The sequence below is a fragment of the Lucilia sericata genome, unplaced genomic scaffold (genome assembly GCF_015586225.1).
Source record: "Lucilia sericata isolate MDLA Ls3-8-SP2 unplaced genomic scaffold, ASM1558622v1 Contig000017F_arrow, whole genome shotgun sequence".
NCBI classification, from domain to species: Eukaryota; Metazoa; Arthropoda; class Insecta; order Diptera; family Calliphoridae; genus Lucilia; species Lucilia sericata.
In genome coordinates, this window is record NW_023994056.1 from 1,071,363 (window position 1) to 1,093,048 (window position 21,686).

A 21,686-nucleotide genomic window follows, 5' to 3' on the forward strand; every position below is an offset into this window, starting at 1 on the left:
AGAACTGAACTAGAACTGAACTAGAACTGAACTAGAACTGAACTAGAACTGAACTAGAACTGAACTAGAACTGAACTAGAACTGAACTAGAACTGAACTAGAACTGAACTAGAACTGAACTAGAACTGAACTAGAAACTAGAACTGAACTAGAACTGAACTAGAACTGAACTAGAACTGAACTAGAACTGAACTAGAACTGAACTAGAACTGAACTAGAACTGAACTAGAACTGAACTAGAACTGAACGAACTGAACTAGAACTGAACTAGAACTGAACTAGAACTGAACTAGAACTGAACTAGAACTGAACTAGAACTGAACTAGAACTGAACTAGAACTGAACTAGAACTGAACTAGAACTGAACTAGAACTGAAACTAGAACTGAACTAGAACTGAACTAGAACTGAACTAGAACTGAACTAGAACTGAACTAGAACTGAACTAGAACTGAACTAGAACTGAACTAGAACTGAACTAGAACTGAACTAGAACTGAACTAGAACTGAACTAGAACTGAACTAGAACTGAACTAGAACTGAACTAGAACTGAACTAGAACTGAACTAGAACTGAACTAGAACTGAACTAGAACTGAACTAGAACTGAACTAGAACTGAACTAGAACTGAACTAGAACTGAACTAGAACTGAACTAGAACTGAACTAGAACTGAACTAGAACTGAACTAGAACTGAACTAGAACTGAACTAGAACTGAACTAGAACTGAACTAGAACTGAACTAGAACTGAACTAGAACTGAACTAGAACTGAACTAGAACTGAACTAGAACTGAACTAGAACTGAACTAGAACTGAACTAGAACTGAACTAGAACTGAACTAGAACTGAACTAGAACTGAACTAGAACTGAACTAGAACTGAACTAGAACTGAACTAGAACTGAACTAGAACTGAACTAGAACTGAACTAGAACTGAACTAGAACTGAACTAGAACTGAACTAGAACTGAACTAGAACTGAACTAGAACTGAACTAGAACTGAACTAGAACTGAACTAGAACTGAACTAGAACTGAACTAGAACTGGAACTAGAACTGAACTAGAACTGAACTAGAACTGAACTAGAACTGAACTAGAACTGAACTAGAACTGAACTAGAACTGAACTAGAACTGAACTAGAACTGAATAGAACTGAACTAGAACTGAACTAGAACTGAACTAGAACTGAACTAGAACTGAACTAGAACTGAACTAGAACTAAACTAGAACTGAACTAGAACTGTACTAGAACTGAACTAGAACTGAACTAGAACTGAACTAGAACTGAACTAGAACTGAACTAGAACTGAACTAGAATGAACTAGAACTGAACTAGAACTGAACTAAACTGAACTAGAACTGAACTAGAAAAAGAACTGAACTAGAACTGAACTAGAACTGAACTAGAACTGAACTAGAACTGAACTAGAACTGAACTAGAACTGAACTAGAACTGAACTAGAACTGAACTAGAACTGAACTAGAACTGAACTAGAACTGAACTAGAACTGAACTAGAACTGAACTAGAACTGAACTAGAACTGAACTAGAACTGAACTAGAACTGAACTAGAACTGAACTAGAACTGAACTAGAACTGAACTAGAACTGAACTAGAACTGAACTAGAACTGAACTAGAACTGAACTAGAACTGAACTAGAACTGAACTAGAACTGAACTAGAACTGAACTAGAACTGAACTAGAACTGAACTAGAACTGAACTAGAACTGAACTAGAACTGAACTAGAACTGAACTAGAACTGAACTAGAACTGAACTAGAACTGAACTAGAACTGAACTAGAACTGAACTAGAACTGAACTAGAACTGAACTAGAACTGAACTAGAACTGAACTAGAACTGAACTAGAACTGAACTAGAACTGAACTAGAACTGAACTAGAACTGAAATAGAACTGAACTAGAACTGAACTAGAACTGAACTAGAACTGAACTAGAACTGAACTAGAACTGAACTAGAACTGAACTAGAACTAAACTAGAACTGAACTAGAACTGACTAGAACTGAACTAGAACTGAACTAGAACTGAACTAGAACTGAACTAGAACTGAACTAGAATTGAACTAGAACTGAACTAGAACTGAACTAAACTGAACTAGAACTGAACTAGAACTGAACTAGAACTGAACTAGAACTGAACTAGAACTGAACTAGAACTGAACTAGAACTGAACTAGAACTGAACTAGAACTGAACTAGAACTGAACTGAACTAGAACTGAACTAGAACTGAACTAGAACTGAACTAGAACTGAACTAGAACTGAACTAGAACTGAACTAGAACTGAACTAGAACTGAACTAGAACTGAACTAGAACTGAACTAGAACTGAACTAGAACTGAACTAGAACTGAACTAGAACTGAACTAGAACTGAACTAGAACTGAACTAGAACTGAACTAGAACTGAACTAGAACTGAACTAGAACTGAACTAGAACTGAACTAGAACTGAACTAGAACTGAACTAGAACTGAACTAGAACTGAACTAGAACTGAACTAGAACTGAACTAGAACTGAACTAGAACTGAACTAGAACTGAACTAGAACTGAACTAGAATGAACTAAACTGAACTAGAACTGAACTAGAACTGAACTAGAACTGAACTAGAACTGAACTAGAACTGAACTAGAACTGAACTAGAACTGAACTAGAACTGAACTAGAACTGAACTAGAACTGAACTAGAACTGAACTAGAACTGAACTAGAACTGAACTAGAACTGAACTAGAACTGAACTAGAACTGAACTAGAACTGAACTAGAACTGAACTAGAACTGAACTAAACTGAACTAGAACTGAACTAGAACTGAACTAGAACTGAACTAGAACTGAACTAGAACTGAACTAGAACTGAACTAGAACTGAACTAGAACTGAACTAGAACTGAACTAGAACTGAACTAGAACTGAACTAGAACTGAACTAGAACTGAACTAGAACTGAACTAGAACTGAACTAGAACTGAACTAGAACTGAACTAGAACTGAACTAGAACTGAACTAGAACTGAACTAGAACTGAACTAGAACTGAACTAGAACTGAACTAGAACTGAACTAGAACTGAACTAGAACTGAACTAGAACTGAACTAGAACTGAACTAGAACTGAACTAGAACTGAACTAGAACTGAACTAGAACTGAACTAGAACTGAACTAGAACTGAACTAGAACTGAACTAGAACTGAACTAGAACTGAACTAGAACTGAACTAGAACTGAACTAGAACTGAACTAGAACTGAACTAGAACTGAACTAGAACTGAACTAGAACTGAACTAGAACTGAACTAGAACTGAACTAGAACTGAACTAGAACTGAACTAGAACTGAACTAGAACTGAACTAGAACTGAACTAGAACTGAACTAGAACTGAACTAGAACTGAACAAACACTAGAACTGAACTAGAACTGAACTAGAGAACTGAACTAGAACTGAACTAGAACTGAACTAGAACTGAACTAGAACTGAACTAGAACTGAACTAGAACTGAACTAGAACTGAACTAGAACTGAACTAGAACTGAACTAGAACTGAACTAGAACTGAACTAGAACTGAACTAGAACTGAACTAGAACTGAACTAGAACTCTGAACTAGAACTGAACTAGAACTGAACTAGAACTGAACTAGAACTGAACTAGAACTGAACTAGAACTGAACTAGAACTGAACTAGAACTGAACTAGAACTGAACTAGAACTGAACTAGAACTGAACTAGAACTGAACTAGAACTGAACTAGAACTGAACTAGAACTGAACTAGAACAGAACTAGAAATGAACTAGAAATGAACTAGAACTGAACTAGAACTGAACTAGAACTGTACTAGAACTGAACTAGAACTGAACTAGAACTGAACTAGAACTGAACTAGAACTGAACTAGAACTGAACTAGAACTGAACTAGAACTGAACTAGAACTGAACTAGAACTGAACTAGAACTGAACTAGAACTGAACTAGAACTGAACTAGAACTGAACTAGAACTGTACTAGAACTGAACTAGAACTGAACTAGAACTGAACTAGAACTGAACTAGAACTGAACTAGAACTGAACTAGAACTGAACTAGAACTGAACTAGAACTGAACTAGAACTGAACTAGAACTGAACTAGAACTGAACTAGAACTGAACTAGAACTGAACTAGAACTGAACTAGAACTGAACTAGAACTGAACTAGAACTGAAGTAGAACTGAACTAGAACTGAACTAGAACTGAACTAGAACTGAACTAGAACTGAACTAGAACTGAAGTAGAACTGAACTAGAACTGAACTAGAACTGAACTAGAACTGAACTAGAACTGAACTAGAACTGAACTAGAACTGAACTAGAACAGAACTAGAAATGAACTAGAACTGAACTAGAACTTACTAGAACTGTACTAGAACTGAACTAGAACTGAACTAGAACTGAACTAGAACTGAACTAGAACTGAACTAGAACTGAACTAGAACTGAACTAGAACTGAACTAGAACTGAACTAGAACTGAACTAGAACTGAACTAGAACTGAACTAGAACTGTACTAGAACTGAACTAGAACTGAACTAGAACTGAACTAGAACTGAACTAGAACTGAACTAGAACTGAACTAGAACTGAACTAGAACTGAACTAGAACTGAACTAGAACTGAACTAGAACTGAACTAGAACTGAACTAGAACCGAACTGGAACTGAACTAGAACTGAACTTAAACTACTGATTTATAATCTCAACTACAGTCTGGTATATTGACTCTTATATACTTAGTTTGATATATATTCTGGACTATAGTCTGGTCTGTAGTGGCGACTACATTCAGGTTTATACTCATGAACCAATTCCTTTTCTTGCCTATAATAAGGACTATTTATAACGCTGTATTTTTCTTTTGTTAAACTTTATTTTTAAGTAAAACACCCCCATATTTCTTAGTCCTTTAAATTGCCCTTTAAACATTGCTGCTGAAAAACATTTTAAGTGGTTAGTTTCTGTCTTAACTTAATCACCAATATTGACCTTTTTAATTTAATTACATTTTTGTATACATTTTCATTATTTCTGTTGTTGTTTTGTATTGTTTGCCTAGTTTTTTTTTCGAAGTTTGTTTTAACAAGATTTCTTCCAAAAAAATATTTATCTTTAAAGTTCAAAATACCAAAGCGGAGGTGAAAACTTCAGGCAAATGAAAGGTCAAAAAGCTAAATTCTTTTTTCCGTTTATTTGTTTATTTTCATTTCTCACATAATTCAATATACCACTCCTTAGAAAGAAATCTAACAAATTTTCAAAAGTACGATATCCAGGCGGGTTTCATGCATTAATAAAAAGTAAATTTCTATAAAACTTGCCTTACTACAAATATTATACAGCCATTGGCTTTTCTTTAATGTTTTCACATTCTGTAAAGGAGGCTCTTTTGCTACAATAAGCATGCATGTGGCTAAAAGCGAACAAATGGAAAAAGTGTATTAACCTGTCATAAAGCGTTAGAGAGTGTGGCTTACATACACGTGAACTGTTTGCCTACCCCCTGTGGATACGGCAGCCAGCCAGTACAAAATGGCCAGGCAAAGATGAAAACATGAAACCAATGTGAATATGTGAGAACTTTTTTTTTATATTTTATATGCTTTGGCTGTTAAGTAAGAATTTTCTAATAAAAATACATAAACACACACTTGCATACTTTCAGGCTTTAGCTGTTATGTGAATTTTCTCTTTGCATACTTAAGTAGATAGCTAGATGGAAAGTGTCGTAAATATGTATATAGTATACATTAAGGCCGTTTTTATTATAATCTGTTTTAATTATGTTTTTAAGCCATTTTCTTTATAAAGGAAATAAAACAGCAAGTGAACATTAAATGCAAATTAAAGTAACCAAGACTAAGTGCTAGCAACCAGTAGAACAAGAAGTATCATTGCTAGATAAAACTTTATTTAAAAATTATATTTAAATTACAAATTTTAATTAGTCTGCTAATTTTTTTTACGAAACACAAACTTTAGCACTTTATAAAAAAGGTGATTTATAAATAAATTTGAAAAAGATGTAAAAAAGATTACAGTTTGTGTTTCCAATCTAAAAAAATTCCAAGAAAGAGGGTTTTAGGTTTGGAGTAAAAAAATACAATACTAAAGCACGTAGCCTAAATTACCAGCCCTGCAGATTGTATGTTAAGAAAATATTAGTTAAACAAAAGCAAGAATAAAGAAAAGTAATAATTTATTTTATATTTCATTGTTACTGCTACAGTGACGGACTAACTGACTGACGGACAAACAAGCAACACAATTTGCTTAAGAAGGCCAATATATATTATAGACTATAATGGGCCTAAAAGTATATTGTTCTTAGCTTTTAACAATAAAATTGTAAGAACAACAATAACAGCCAACAACGACAACAACAATGAAAGTACTCGAAATATTACACTTATAATTTCCTGGGGAGCCATTTTCACGCACAATTTGAATATGCCCACCTACACACATACAACCAAAAAAGCATGACTACCTTACAGCAACAACAACAACAACAATTTAGCAGTTAAGAAAAAACAACAATAATAACAAAAAAATCTTAATAAGATATTCAACAAAAGAAATCATCATTTTACCTTACTTTCATTACAAGTTTAAGCTGCCTACAACCTTAAACTGTAGCTTACCTTAAGGCTAATAAAAACATATACATACATATCCACACAAACAATCATGTTTAAATATTGTCCAGAGGAAAATGAAAGGAAAAATTTTGTATATAAAAATAAATATAACAATCTATAGAACTGTATAAATATTTGCCAAAATTAAACTTAACACAATAAAAGCAAAATAATAAACATATTTTTTTTCTTACTTACTTAGTCCTTTTAGCAAGGATTTATTTTTTTTTTATTTTCTTTCTTGTACAAATATTTTATACGATTGATTTATCTACAGCTTTTAGTACACATCATTGATTTTAATGGCAAATTTAATTAAATTAAATTGAAATTATTTTTTTCCAATACAGACATTTATTGTGTGAATTGTTGGAGTTGTTATGATTTATTGCTGAGATTTTTTCTTCAAAGAAAAATAAAAAGAAAAGATAAATCTAGTAGGGTAAGGATAATTGTATGGGAAATAGTGTTTGGCATGATAATGTGTGTAATTGTGAGGGAAATTTGTAATGGTACTTAAAATCAATACGATAAAGCAATTTAATTTGTTTGAATGGGAATAAATTAGTTAAGGAGAAACGTTTAGTTTTAAGGAAAATTATAGAAAACAATTTAAATAAAAATAGGTATTGATTTAAAAGAATTAAACATAATGAACAGGAATTTATGAATATTTTGAAAGTCTAACTTTTTAAAGATTATAGTCTTGACTATAGTTTAGTCTATAATCTGGACTGTAGTCTAGTCTAAAGTATGTACTATAGTCTAGTATATTGTGAGTTCTATACAGTCTAGTCTATAGTCTAGTGTATAGTCTAGTCTATAGTTTAGTATATAGCCTAGTCTATAGCCTAGCCCATAGTCTGGACTATAGCCCAGTGTCTAGCTTAGTTTATAGTATGGACTATACTATAATATATAGTCTGGACTATAGTCTAGTCTAAAGTTTCGTCTATTATTTGGACTATCGTATAGTCTATAGTCTAGTCTAGTATATAGTCTAGTATATAGTCTAGTCTATAGACAAGCCCATACTCTGGTCTATAGTCCAGTGTATAGCTTATTTTATAGTCTGGACTATAATACTTATAATCTATAGTCTAGGCTATAATTAGTCTAGTCTAAAGTTTCGTTATAATTTGGACTATAGTCTAGTCTATAGTCTAGTCTATAGTCTAGTCTATAGTCTAGTCTATAGTCTAGTCTATAGTCTAGTCTATAGTCTAGTCTATAGTCTAGTCTATAGTCTAGTCTATAGTCTAGTCTATAGTCTAGTCTATAGTCTAGTCTATAGTCTAGTCTATAGTCTAGTCTATAGTCTAGTCTATAGTCTAGTCTATAGTCTAGTCTATAGTCTAGTCTATAGTCTAGTCTATAGTCTAGTCTATAGTCTAGTCTATAGTCTAGTCTATAGTCTAGTCTATAGTCTAGTCTATAGTCTAGTCTATAGTCTAGTCTATAGTCTAGTCTATAGTCTAGTCTATAGTCTAGTCTATAGTCTAGTCTATAGTCTAGTCTATAGTCTAGTCTATAGTCTAGTCTATAGTCTAGTCTATAGTCTAGTCTATAGTCTAGTCTATAGTCTAGTCTATAGTCTAGTCTATAGTCTAGTCTATAGTCTAGTCTATAGTCTAGTCTATAGTCTAGTCTATAGTCTAATCTATAGTCTATAGTCTAGTCTATAGTCTAGTCTATAGTCTAGTCTTAGTCTAGTCTATAGTCTAGTCTATAGTCTAGTCTATAGTCTAGTCTATAGTCTAGTCTATAGTCTAGTCTATAGTCTAGTCTATAGTCTAGTCTATAGTCTAGTCTATAGTCTAGTCTATAGTCTAGTCTATAGTCTAGTCTATAGTCTAGTCTATCTATAGTCTAGTCTATAGTCTAGTCTATAGTCTAGTCTAGTCTATAGTCTAGTCTAGTCTATAGTCTAGTCTAGTCTATCTAGTCTAGTCTATAGTCTAGTCTAGTCTATAGTCTAGTCTAGTCTAGTCTAGTCTATAGTCTAGTCTATAGTCTAGTCTATAGTCTAGTCTATAGTCTAGTCTATAGTCTAGTCTATAGTCTAGTCTATAGTCTAGTCTATAGTCTAGTCTATAGTCTAGTCTATAGTCTTCTATAGTCTAGTCTATAGTCTAGTCTATAGTCTAGTCTATAGTCTAGTCTATAGTCTAGTCTATAGTCTAGTCTATAGTCTAGTCTATAGTCTAGTCTATAGTCTAGTCATAGTCTAGTCTAAAGTCTAGTCTATAGTCTAGTCTATAGTCTAGTCTATAGTCTAGTCTATAGTCTAGTCTATAGTCTAGTCTATAGTCTAGTCTATAGTCTAGTCTATAGTCTAGTCTAGTCTAGTCTATAGTTAGTCTAGTCTAGTCTAGTCTAGTCTATAGTCTAGTCTATAGTCTAGTCTATAGTCTAGTCTATAGTCTAGTCTATAGTCTAGCCTATAGTCTAGCCTATAGGTCTAGTCTATAGTCTAGTCCATAGTCTAGTCTATAGTCTAGTCTATAGTCTAGCCTATAGTCTAGCCTATAGTCTAGTCTATAGTCTAGCCTATAGTCTAGCCTATAGTCTAGTCTATAGTCTAGTCTATAGTCTAGTCTATAGTTTAGTCTATAGTGTGGACGTGAGTCTAGTCTATAGTCTGAACTTTTATCTATAGTTTATTCCACACTTCATTATTTTAATGAAAACTTCATTATTTTTATGAAAACTTTATTATGGTAATGAAACATCATTATTCTAATGAAACTTCATTATTCTTATAAATTATTTAATTTTTTTATGAAAATTTCATTATTCTAATAAAAATGTATGGTTTTTAACAAAATTTTAAATTCTTGTAAAATTTTTAAAATCATTATGTTTCATTTATTTAGATATCTTGTTTAGTTCCATTTAACAAATAAATGGTCTTAATTTAAACATCGTAGAAAAATTGCTTGCATTGTTATATTTAATCATTTAAACAAAAAACTGTCTATTAATCACAATTCCTCTAAGAAAAATTTAAACAATTTCCACAAAAACTTCTAAGGTTTCAATTTGAATCATTTTACAGTAATAAATAAACTTAACATAAGTCCTTAGACTTTAAATAACAAAATAACAGACCTCTAAATTTTCCCCTTGAAACTTTGTTTATCCCCAGAGATTTAATAAATATTAATGCGTAAATTGTGTTTTAAAGATTATAAATAATACTAAATATAGTACAATAACTGGTAACTGTTGGCAGCCATTGGTAGACAAATTAAATTTCCCATTTTTGTTGTTGTTGTTTTGGTTTAAATACCTAAAGAAGAAAAAAGGGTCCAAGATAATAGTATATAAATACTTGCTCTCAGACATACATAAGAGTTATAATAAGCATAAGCAGCAGGACAAAGAAAAGCAATTCATTAAAAATTTAAAGCATCATTAAATGTACAATCAACATAATCATTATAACAATAAAGTTAATTATATAAAAGCTATAAATAAACAAAACTAAGAAAAAAAGGGGGACACAAGAGTCTAATAGGTCAAAAAGGAGTAAAAAGAAATAATAAAAGTGACAAATAAATTTATTATACGGAAAAGGAAATATGAAAATTAAATGTAATTTTTTAAGATTTTGCTTTATTAAAAATAAAGCTTAAATCATTTTTTATTGTTTTAACAAATAAAGAGGAAAAAAATCAATTTGTTATATAGAGTAGAGAGTCTTAGTAATGCAAAGGAAAGAATTTATCTATTGTAGTTTTTTAATTTTGCATATTTCAAGTATGATAATGGAGAAAAGTTGTGTTGTAAGTTTTTCTTGTTGTTGCATTTTTTTGTTATGTATTGTTTAATATTGTAGTAAAATGAATGAACGAAGATGTTGAATACATTGCACAAGAGGATAAAATACTTAAAAGCGACTTAACATGTGTATAAATGAATGAAGAGAATACAAATGTGCTTAAGTATGCATGCACAATATACAAAAAAAAATTACAACAATAAAGATGAACATACCTATGAATACTTACATATGTACATTGTATATGCAAGCATATGTAAAGAATTACACCAATCTACTCATATACAAATTAACACTCAGTTGGAATTATGTTGCAAAATCCGCTTCTTATATATGATGAAAACTTTAATTGTTTGTTGAAAAGTTTCATTTACTAATGAAAGCTTCAGTTTTTAAATCAATTCTTTAAATTTATTTATCAAAATTTTCATTTTCTAATAAAGAATTCAACTTTTTTAATTAAAACTAAGAAAGCTTCACTTATGTAAATAACGAAAGCTTAAGATTTCTAGTTATTCTATTAAAAACTTATAATGAAAGCTTAAGTTTTCTAGAAGAACCTTTGTTTTCTTATGAAAACTTCCATTTCTAATTAACACTACAGTTTTCTAATAAAAGCTTTCTCTTGCTTAAGAAAACTTATAAAAATATCAGTTTTTAAAGAAATCTTGAGTTTTATTAATGAAAGATTTTGTTTCTAATGAAAACTTTGGTTTTCTATTGAAAGTTAATAATAAAAGCTTTCTTTTCTTAAAGAAATCTTTAGTTTTATAACAAAAGCTTTTTTATGAAAGATTTTGTTTCCAATGAAAACTTTAATTTTCTAATATTTAAGTTTTTCTAAAGGAGTCCACAATTCTATAATGAAAGCCTTGATAAAAAGTTCCAATTTATTAATGAAAGCTTTAATTTTTTAAGAAAGCTTCTGTTTTTTATTGAAAGCTTAAGCAAAGAAAGCTTTCGTTTTCTTGTGAAAACTAAAATTTTATAATGAAAGCTTGAGGGTATTAATGAAAACTTCAAACTTCTAATTAAAAATTTTAGCTTTTTATTGAAAACTTTGAATTTATTAAAGAAAGCTTTATTTTTTAACAATGAAAACTTTGTTTTTTTAATGAAAACTTTGGTTTAATCTTGAAAACTTAATAATAAAAGTTTAGGTTTTTTAAGAAATCTTGAGTTTTATATGTTTGTTTATGAAAGCTTTTGTTTTTTATGAAAACTTTTGTTTTTAATGAAAATTTTAATTTTCTCATAATTCAGTTTTTCTAAAGGAGTCCACAATTCTATAATGAAAGTCTTGATAAAAAGTTCCAATTTATTAATGAAAGCTTTCATTTTTTAAGAAAGCTTTAGTTTTTTATTGAAAGCCTAATTTTCAAAAAAAGTTTTCGTTTTCCTGTGAAAACTAAAATTTTCTAATGAAAGCTTGATGTTATTAATGAAAAGTTCGTTTTTATAATGAAAAATTCCAATTCCGATGGAAAGCTTCGAACTTATCAATAAAAGTTTCAGTTTTCCAATGAAGATTTTTGTTTTTAAAACGAAACTTCAACTTTCTAAAGAAAGCTTCGATTTTCCAATGAAAGACTTTAGTATTTTATTGAAAACTTTGAAGTTATTAAAGAAGGCTTTATTTTTTACCAATGAAAACTTTGGTTTTCTATTGATAACTTAATAATAATGGTTTTCCTTTTTTTAAAGAAATCTTGAGTTTTATAATGAAAGCTTAAGTTTGTTTATGAAAGCTTTTATTTCTTATGAAAACTTTGAAGTTATTAAAGAAAACTTTATTTTTTAACAAAGTGTTCTATTTTTTTAAGTAAAAGATGAGTTTTTTATAAAAGCTCAATTTTTCTAATGAAAAGTTGTATTTGTTTCAGTTCAGCTTCAGTTTGCTAATAAAAACTTGAGGTTTTTAATGAACAACTTGAACTTTCGAATTAAAATTTCAATCTCATTAAAGAAAGCTTTAAATTCCCTATGAAGGATTCGACTTAATAAACAAAACTTCGACTTTTTAATGAAAGCTCTGCCTTTTTAATGTAATTGTAACTTTTCTAATAAAAACTTTAGCTTTCTAATGAAAATTTGTAATTTGTAATGAAAGCTTCAGTTTGCTAATGAAAGCTTGAGGTTATTGTGATATGATAACTTCTGTTGCTTAAATATTTTAATGAAAGCTTCATTATTCTAATAAAAATGTGAGTTTTCTTTGAAATCTTTTTCTAAAGAAAGGATCAGTTTTTTATTTCATAATTTAATTTAGAAACTTTCGAAACTTTATTTAAAACAAATCATTCCAAGAGACGGAAGTTTCGAAAATTTCCTGCCGGGTATTGAAAGACGAAAAACAAAGAGAATTATTAAGAAACAAGTAATATTCACACATACACTAGTATTACAATAACTACACACTGTTACACTAAAAAGCGTACCTTTACCTCAACAGTTAAGTTGTTTGTAAATTACAGTGTGGAGCAAAATAATGGAAATAAATTTAAACAAAGTTTAACATGAGACATGAAACACGTTTTCTAACCTTAGTAAAATACTTTTAATTAATTTTTTATCTTGTTAGGAAGTATTTTTTAGCCAGCTTTTGCTTTATTTTTGTCCTTCACTGTTTACAAGTGAACTACTTTAACGTGTTATCACTTGAAAGTGACATAAAGTGAAAAAAAATATATATAACTAACGAGCTGTTGCTTTTTGACTAAATGCATTTATTTTTTTCCTTGTTGTTGTTGTTTGTTGTATTCTCCCTCTTTATATGGAAAAACAATCCTGATGAAAATATGCATAAAGAAAAAAATATGCAATAGATGCGTACTCTACTACAACACACACTGACACATGCTGGCATATGTAAATATGTATTACAGCTGTTTGTGCATGAAAAAAAAGCAAATATATTTGCATATTTGTGAGGGCAACAAAAAATATAAATAATAAAGCATACATTAAGGAGGGTACAAAAAAACAAAGAATAAAAATACAAGTATACTTTTAAAATATACAAAGAGTGGCAAATATTTTATAACTTTCATACGGGTAACATTTACAAATAGTAAATTACTATTTAAGTAAATTATCTACTTGATTTACATAATTCCATAATAAACTACCTTTTTTAGCTGCATAATGGAACAAATACTACGTTTGAGAGTGTAAACCACTGTGTTGCATATAAAATTGTACATTTTGCAGTTAGTGTTTAAAATCCCCTTTAATTTAAAATAAATTACATAAATTCACATTGAAAATATGACGTCATTTTATGCAAAAATAGAAAAACTCACGTAATGTTAGTTTAATGGAATATGATAAAGGAAAATAAGAAAATGTAACAACTAGTAACTCAGCTAATACTTAATCTAATTATAAAAACAGTACAGCATTTAAGCCATCATGTAAAATGTTGTGGATAAAACAACAACAGCAGCAGCAGCGGAGTATTATCTATTTAGCAAAACATTTTATTTTATTTTTACAAGGTTTGTAATAGCAACGCCTGCTGTTTGCTGGCTTATTTGCTTAACTAAACACATTAAAGCAGGGATAATGAAAGGGATAAAAAATGGCAGTTTTTGCAATAGAATAATTAAAAATAAAAATTATTTTTATGTCGACAATAACTGCAATTGTTGGCCAACTTGTTTTGTCGTTATTTTTTTAAGGAGTTTATTATTTTATTGTTTTTTTTAGTTAATAGATTTTAATGTGTTTTTAATTCAATTGGATTTGTAAAAAATTTTAAAATTGTTTTGTTAGTCACCCTACATATGGAAATTTCATACTTGTTTGCGTTATGTTTCCGTATTTGCAGGTTTTATGGGAATTCTTTTAAAATTTTAATAATTTTTAATTATATTCGAAATTTCGAACATAATTTCTAAATTCAAATATAATTTTTTTCTGTAAAATAAGAAATTTAAATGTTTTTACATAATTTTTTTATGTATTTTAATTATTTTTTTTTTTTTTTTGACTTTTTCAGTATTTTCGAAATTTCGAACATAATTTCCAAATTCGAACACGAATTTTTTTTCTCAAAAAAACATAAAAAAATGTTTAATTATTTTTTTTAATAATTTTAATAAAATTTTTATTTTTTTTAGAATTTTCGAAAATTCGAATATAATTTCGAAATTTTTTGACATTTTAAGTATTTTCGAAAATTCAAACATAATTTCGAAATTCAAAAAAAAAAATTTCATAAAAAATTATAATTATTTAATAATAATTATAAATTTTAATGAATTTTCGGTCTTTAGAAATATTTTCGAAAATTCGAACATAATTTCAAAATTCGAACACTATTCTTTTTTTTCTAAAAACCGTACAAAATTTGTCTTAAATTTTGTTTTTTTTTAAGAATTTTAATGAAACTTTTTGACTTTTGAAATATTTTTGAAAATTCGAACATAATTTCGAAATTAAAAAAATTTCGAAATTCCAAAATAATATTTTCTTAAAAAAAAATTTTTTAAATAATTTTTTTAGGAAGTTTAATAAAATATTTGACTTTCTATGAATATTCGAAAATTCGAAATTCAACAAATAACTATTTTTCTCTAAAAAAAATGAAATTTTTGAATTTTTTTAGAATTTTCGAAAATAATTACGATAATTAAAAAAATTTTAAAATGACCAGTTTTAATTACTTTAAAACAAATTTAAACTTTTCCAAAACTAATTTGGAAAATTTACAGAATTCGATGTAAGTTCGAAAATTCGCACTTAATTTAGAATGTTAAATTTTGTAAAAAATAATTCTTTTAAAATGTGTCTTTCTTTGCTTAATTCTCAATTCTAGTATTTAACTTAAAGTTTAAGGTATTTTGTCAATATTCGAAAATTCAAACTTAATTTAGAAAATTCAAAAAACTTCTAAAATTATTTTTTTGATTAATTTTATAATTAACATAAAGCAATTGAAATTTTCTAGCAAATTTTTATATTTATAACAATGTTCGAAAATTCACACTTAATTTCGAAAGTTAAATTTTGTTAAAAGTAATATGTTTTTTTTTAAATATCTCATTCTTTGCTTAATTCTTAATTCTCGTATTCAACTTGAAATTTAAGAAATATTCGAAAATTCGAACTTAATTTCGAAAATTTCAAAAACGTCTAAAATTATAAATTTTTGAATAATTTAATAATTAACCTAAAGCAATTGAAATTTTCTAGTAAATTTTTATATTTTTAACAATGTTCGAAAATTCGAACTTGAATTTAAATATAATTTTTATATATAAAATTTAATATATTTTTTTTTATAAAATTCTTAAATTTGTTCGCTTAATATTTAATTTTTATGTTTAATTAGCCACTTATGTGTTTATTTAAAATATTCGAAAATTCGAACTTAATTTCAAAAATTCAAAAAAAGTCTAAAATTAGTATTTTTTTATCATTTTTATAAATAACATAAACCAATGCAAATATTCTCGCAAATTTTTAGTGTTTTTACAATGTTCGAACATAATATTATAATAATTTTCTTGTTCATTTCTTATTTTTTTATATTTTAGCATAACTTGCAACTTTTTTCAGATTAATTTTATTACAAATGTTCGAAAATTCGAACTTAATTTCGAAATTTGAAAAACAAGACAAAAATTGTTACTTTTTATTTCCCTAACTATTATTAGTTTTTTTATAAAATCTTAGGACATTTTGTTTAAGTTCGAAAATTCGAACTTAATTTCGAAAGTGGAAAAATATCCCCAAAATTATTTTTTTTTTCTTTTAAATTCATAGCTTTGTGTGTGTTATGAAAGTTTTGAAGATTTTTCCCATGTTCGAAAATTCGGACTTAATTTCGAAATTTCAAAATATAGCCTTTTAAATTGGAAATTAACGTTTTTGTCAACAATAACAAGATTTAACATGAATTTTTTAATTTTTTTATATAAAATCTGAGATTAAACTAAAAATTATTTTAATATTTTAATTTGCCTATTATATAGAAAGTTATTTTTTCTACAAAAAATTTCATATTCCAATTATAATAAATTAATATAATTTATTTTGAAAAAATATATATACTTTGTATTCTATTTAAATTTCTAAATACAGTATCATGCATAACCAGCAGCTAGAATTTTAATCATAATTTTTAATTGTGAGTAAAAATAGATATTTAAAATATTCCACAAGCAAATAATTAAGCATAAACAAACATATATACCATAGATTATAAGCAAAACATTTAAAATGCAAAAGCCTAAAGAAGTAAACAAATTGAAGTTATTAAAGCAAAATAATTACAATACTGTAAGCAAACTAAACAAAAAATGTTTAAAAATATTTCATAAAAATTTTTGTTTAAAAGATAAAAAAATTTTAAAATTGTTTAAAAATAAGAAAAATTTTAATTAAAAAAAAAAATGTATGAAATACAATTTAAATATTGGTCAAAAATATTGTGAAAGCTATCATTTATTTCTTATTTTTTTTGTCAATATTTAATATTTTTATTATTGTCATAAGCCTTAAAATATACATAAATATTATTGTTATATATATAGGAGGTTTTTTATGATATGTTATGTATAGTATATGTTTGAGGGATGGTTTGTTGCTGGTGTGCTGTGGCGTTGTTATGCTGTATTTTTTATAAATTTTAATTTTCAAACCGGAAAAATAGTCCTTGTGCATGTGTGTATGATATAAATTCCATTGAAATATATATTTTTTTTATAACTTCAATACTGCTGATGTGTCTTTTATTTCGTATACAATTTTGCTTTTGTTATTGTATATTAATATTTTGTTCTGTTTTTTTATGAACAGAAATAAAAATTTGCATAATGTTTATTTAGTTGATATATAAAATGCAGTTTATATGGTAAATAACCATTTTTAAAAATAAAAAAATAATAATATAAAATGAACATTTAATGTATTTTTTTAAAGGGAAAAGCAGTTGATGAAAGAGGAAGGAAGTAAGTTAGAGCCTAGGAAATAAAACTTTGAATATGAATAAAATGAAATTAAGTGACACTAATTTATAAAATATATTATTTTATTTCCTTTTCTCTCACCCCTCGAAAAAAAACAATTTTAAAAACCTAAGCCTACTTTAAGTGTGATAAAATACCTAAAATTTATTGCCTACTTTTAGGAGGGTTTTATATTAAATGTGTTAGAAAACAATTCAATTGCTTATGGTTGGGCCTTAAAAAACGTTTTATTTCTTTATTTTAAGTATTATGCAGAATTTAGCAGATCAATAAAATTTACTTTCTCTAGTTTGGCTTAAAAAGAAATATTTCATTTTTAAGTGACAGTTTTATTCTCTATACTTTCACTCCACATGCTTAGAAATCATTCAAGCATTCAAGCCATATTTTCTAAAATATGTCAACATTACTCAAAATAATGACAAAGATACGACACAAAACCCCTTACTTGTTTTAGCCTATAAAACAAATCCTTAACTTTTTTGCTAGAGAAAATGTTATACCACTTTTTATAATAAATTTTCTACGATTTTCTTTAAACAAAAAATTTAATTTAATTTTTTTTTAACACAATATTCTCTGTTCTGCTATTTTGCTAGCAACTAGTGTGTGTGCATCCATTGCCACCCTAGTTTTATGCTACAGTTTTAATAATGCATAAATTTAAGCTGACCAAAATACGTGTTGCATGTATGGCATTTCTACCAACATGTTCATTATTAATATAAAATGAGACACAAACCAGAAAAAACACAAACTCATATAAAAATCCAATGTTTTTTGGTGCCAAGTATTTAACAGTCTGAGCCAAAATATTAAGTATACTTTTAGGGGTATTATCTTTTATTTCTCCCTTTTAAGTTAAAAATTAACATATGTTAGCTATTAACAGTTCAGTTAATAAAATACTGCTGAAATTTGTTGCGAATAGAGAATTTTTTCTCTTTTTAGCTTTGCCTACTTTAAGGCTTTGAAATGTTAACGCAATAGCAAATATTATTTTATGCAAATTTAAAACATGAATTTTCTTTGAAACATTTTTACAGGTATAAAATCATTTGTACCATATATTGGCAATCCTCTTCTTTTTCACGAACAATTTACCACAGGCAAATTTTTAAAAATTTGTATTTTTTTAAACACGTCCATAGCAACTTGCTACAGATTTCGAAAAATACAGTATACTAGTGTAAGTATGCGGACGAAGGAAATTAAAAAACAATTAATTTTAACTAACTACTAACTAACTACTAACTAATAACTACTAACTAACTAACTAACTAACTAACTAACTAACTACTAACTAACTAACTAACTAACTAACTAACTAACTAACTAACTAACTAACTACTACTAACTAACTAACTAACTAACTAACTAACTAACTAACTAACTAACTAACTAACTAACTAACTAACTAACTAACTAACTAACTAACTAACTACTAACTAACTAACTAACTAACTAACTAACTAACTAACTAACTAACTAACTAACTAACTAACTAACTAACTAACTAACTAACTAACGAACTAACTCACTAACTAACTAACTAACTAACTAACTAACTACTAACTAACTAACTAACTAACTAACTAACTAACTAACTAACTAACTAACTAACTAACTAACTAACTAACTAACTAACTAACTAACTAACTAACTAACTAACTAACTAACTAAACTAACTAACTAACTAACTAACTAACTAACTAACTAACTAACTACTAACTAACTAACTAACTAACTACTAACTAACTAACTAACAACTACTAACTAACTAACTAACTAACTAACTAACTAACTAACTAACTAACTAACTAACTAACTACTAACTAACTAACTAACTAACTAACTAACTAACTAACTAACTAACTAACTACTAACTAACTAACTAACTAACTACTAACTAACTAACTAACTAACTAACTAACTAACTAACTAACTAACTAACTACTAACTAACTAACTAACTACTAACTAACTAACTAACTAACTAACTAACTAACTAACTAACTAACTAACTAACTAACTAACTAACTAACTAACTAACTAACTAACTAACTAACTAACTAACTAACTAACTAACTAACTTAACTAACTAACTAACTAACTAACTAACTTAACTAACTAACTAACTAACTAACTAACTAACTAACTAACTAACTAACTAACTAACTAACTAACTAACTAACTAACTAACTAACTAACTAACTAACTAACTAACTAACTAACTAACTAACTAACTAACTACTAACTAACTAACTAACTAACTAACTAACTAACTAACTAACTAACTAACTAACTAACTAACTAACAAACTAACTAACTAACTAAAAGCTGGGAGAACAAAAAATTTTACTCAAAATTATTACACCTTTTTATCTCAAATTTCATATTCGAATTTCGAAATTGTAAGGAATTGCTTAAAAATGTGTTATTTTACTGAAAAATTAAGGTTACTCAGAAAAAAACTAGCATTTTTCGAAATTAAGATCGAAATTTCGAACATGTTCAAAAAATTTACTTTTTTAGCAGTTTGACGGTAGTTTGTCAGCCCACTTTTTTTGGCCCACTGTCACCATAGTTCTCATAAACTTCAAGTGCCACAATGAACACTTATTCTTTGCTCTTTTTTTCTCCCATATATTTTTTATATATATTTTTTTTTCAGCATTAAATTCACATATTGTATAAAGCCAAATAACCAACCAACCAACCTAGTCCCCTTCTAGAACCCCTCGCCCGAATAGCTCTTGTTTGACCGACAATATCCTGCAAAACCACACATTTGAACAAGAAAAAACGGAAGGAAGCGCTTCTTTGATTCGGATTGTGTATGTGTGTGGATATTTGTTTGGGTGTAATGTGGCTTGTAGGACCGGTTTAAAAAATTTAAAAATGGCGCATGTATTTTTTTAAAAAAAGAAAACACAAATTTGTTGTTGTGGCAAATATAGAATAGAGTTTGTAATTTTTCTTTTTTCGTAATATAATTTATGCAAAATGTTCAAGTACTGGCACTGCAATTGTGTTCCACTCTAGACCAAAATGATTGCAGTAGTAGTTGCTCTCATGTTATAAAAAATTTAAGGGGAAAAAAAAATAAATGAAGATGAATATTTAAATAGTAGTCGGTAGAGTAATATTAAGTTTTAGTTTGGTTCAACAAATATACTCTAGATTTATAAAACTTTATTACTTTTGGTTTATTTTCGAAAGAATTTCGTGTGTGAAATCTTTTGTTAACAATTTTGTACACTATTTGCAAAAGGAATTTTTCTTTGAGAAAGGAGTTACAACATGAACTTTATATAAATTTAGAAACTTGATGTTTCCTAAAAGATAAATTACTTGAAAAAGTTTTCTCCATAAATTTAAAAAAAGTATTGTGTTCACACTTTACAATTGTAATGTACAAATAAAAACGGACACACACACATATACAATCCGAATCGAAGAAGCGCTTCCCTCCGTTTTTTTCTTTCTATTCATTTAATAATTGAATAGAATTTCCCCTATTCTAAACTCTTTATTTCCCTCCAAAAACTTTAATATTTATTTGTTTATATTTGTTATTTATTTTTTTTTCTAGTCCAAACCAAATTTTAAACATTGTTTTATAAACAAATATTTTCTATTCGCTGCCAATATAAATATTTTCCCAAGAATCGTTAATTAACAAACATATTTCAAATTCATTAGGCATATTTTCACAAAATCTAATTGACTTGACATTTAAAATAAATCTACGTGGGTGGTCTGATAAGTAAATTACAAATAATAAAACAAATCATAAAAATAAATAAAACACGTTTTTTCAAATTACTTTTTGTATTATAGTCTAGTCTATAGTCTAGTGTATAGTCTAGTCTATAGTCTAGTGTATAGTCTAGTCTATAGTCTAGTCTATAGTCTAGTGTATAGTCTAGTCTATAGTCTAGTCTATAGTCTAGTCTATAGTCTAGTCTATAGTCTATAGTCTAGTCTATAGTCTAGTCTATAGTCTAGTCTATAGTCTAGTCTATAGTCTAGTCTATAGTCTAGTCTATAGTCTAGTCTATAGTCTAGTCTATTAGTCTAGTCTATAGTCTAGTCTATAGTCTAGTCTATAGTCTAGTCTATAGTCTAGTCTATAGTCAAGTCCTATAGTCTAGTCTATAGTCAAGTCTATAGTCTAAGTTTATAGTCTAGTCTATAGTCAAGCCTATACTCTAGTCTATAGTCCTAGTCTATAGTCTAGTCTATAGTCTA

General features: G+C 27.8%; 1 long non-coding RNA gene across 1 annotated transcript in view; it reads left to right on the forward strand.

Annotated features, from left to right (window-relative positions):
- The window catches only part of LOC119606403, a 48,520-nt gene that overhangs the window by 7,758 nt on the left and 19,076 nt on the right, over positions 1-21,686 (forward strand). The window lies entirely within an intron of this gene.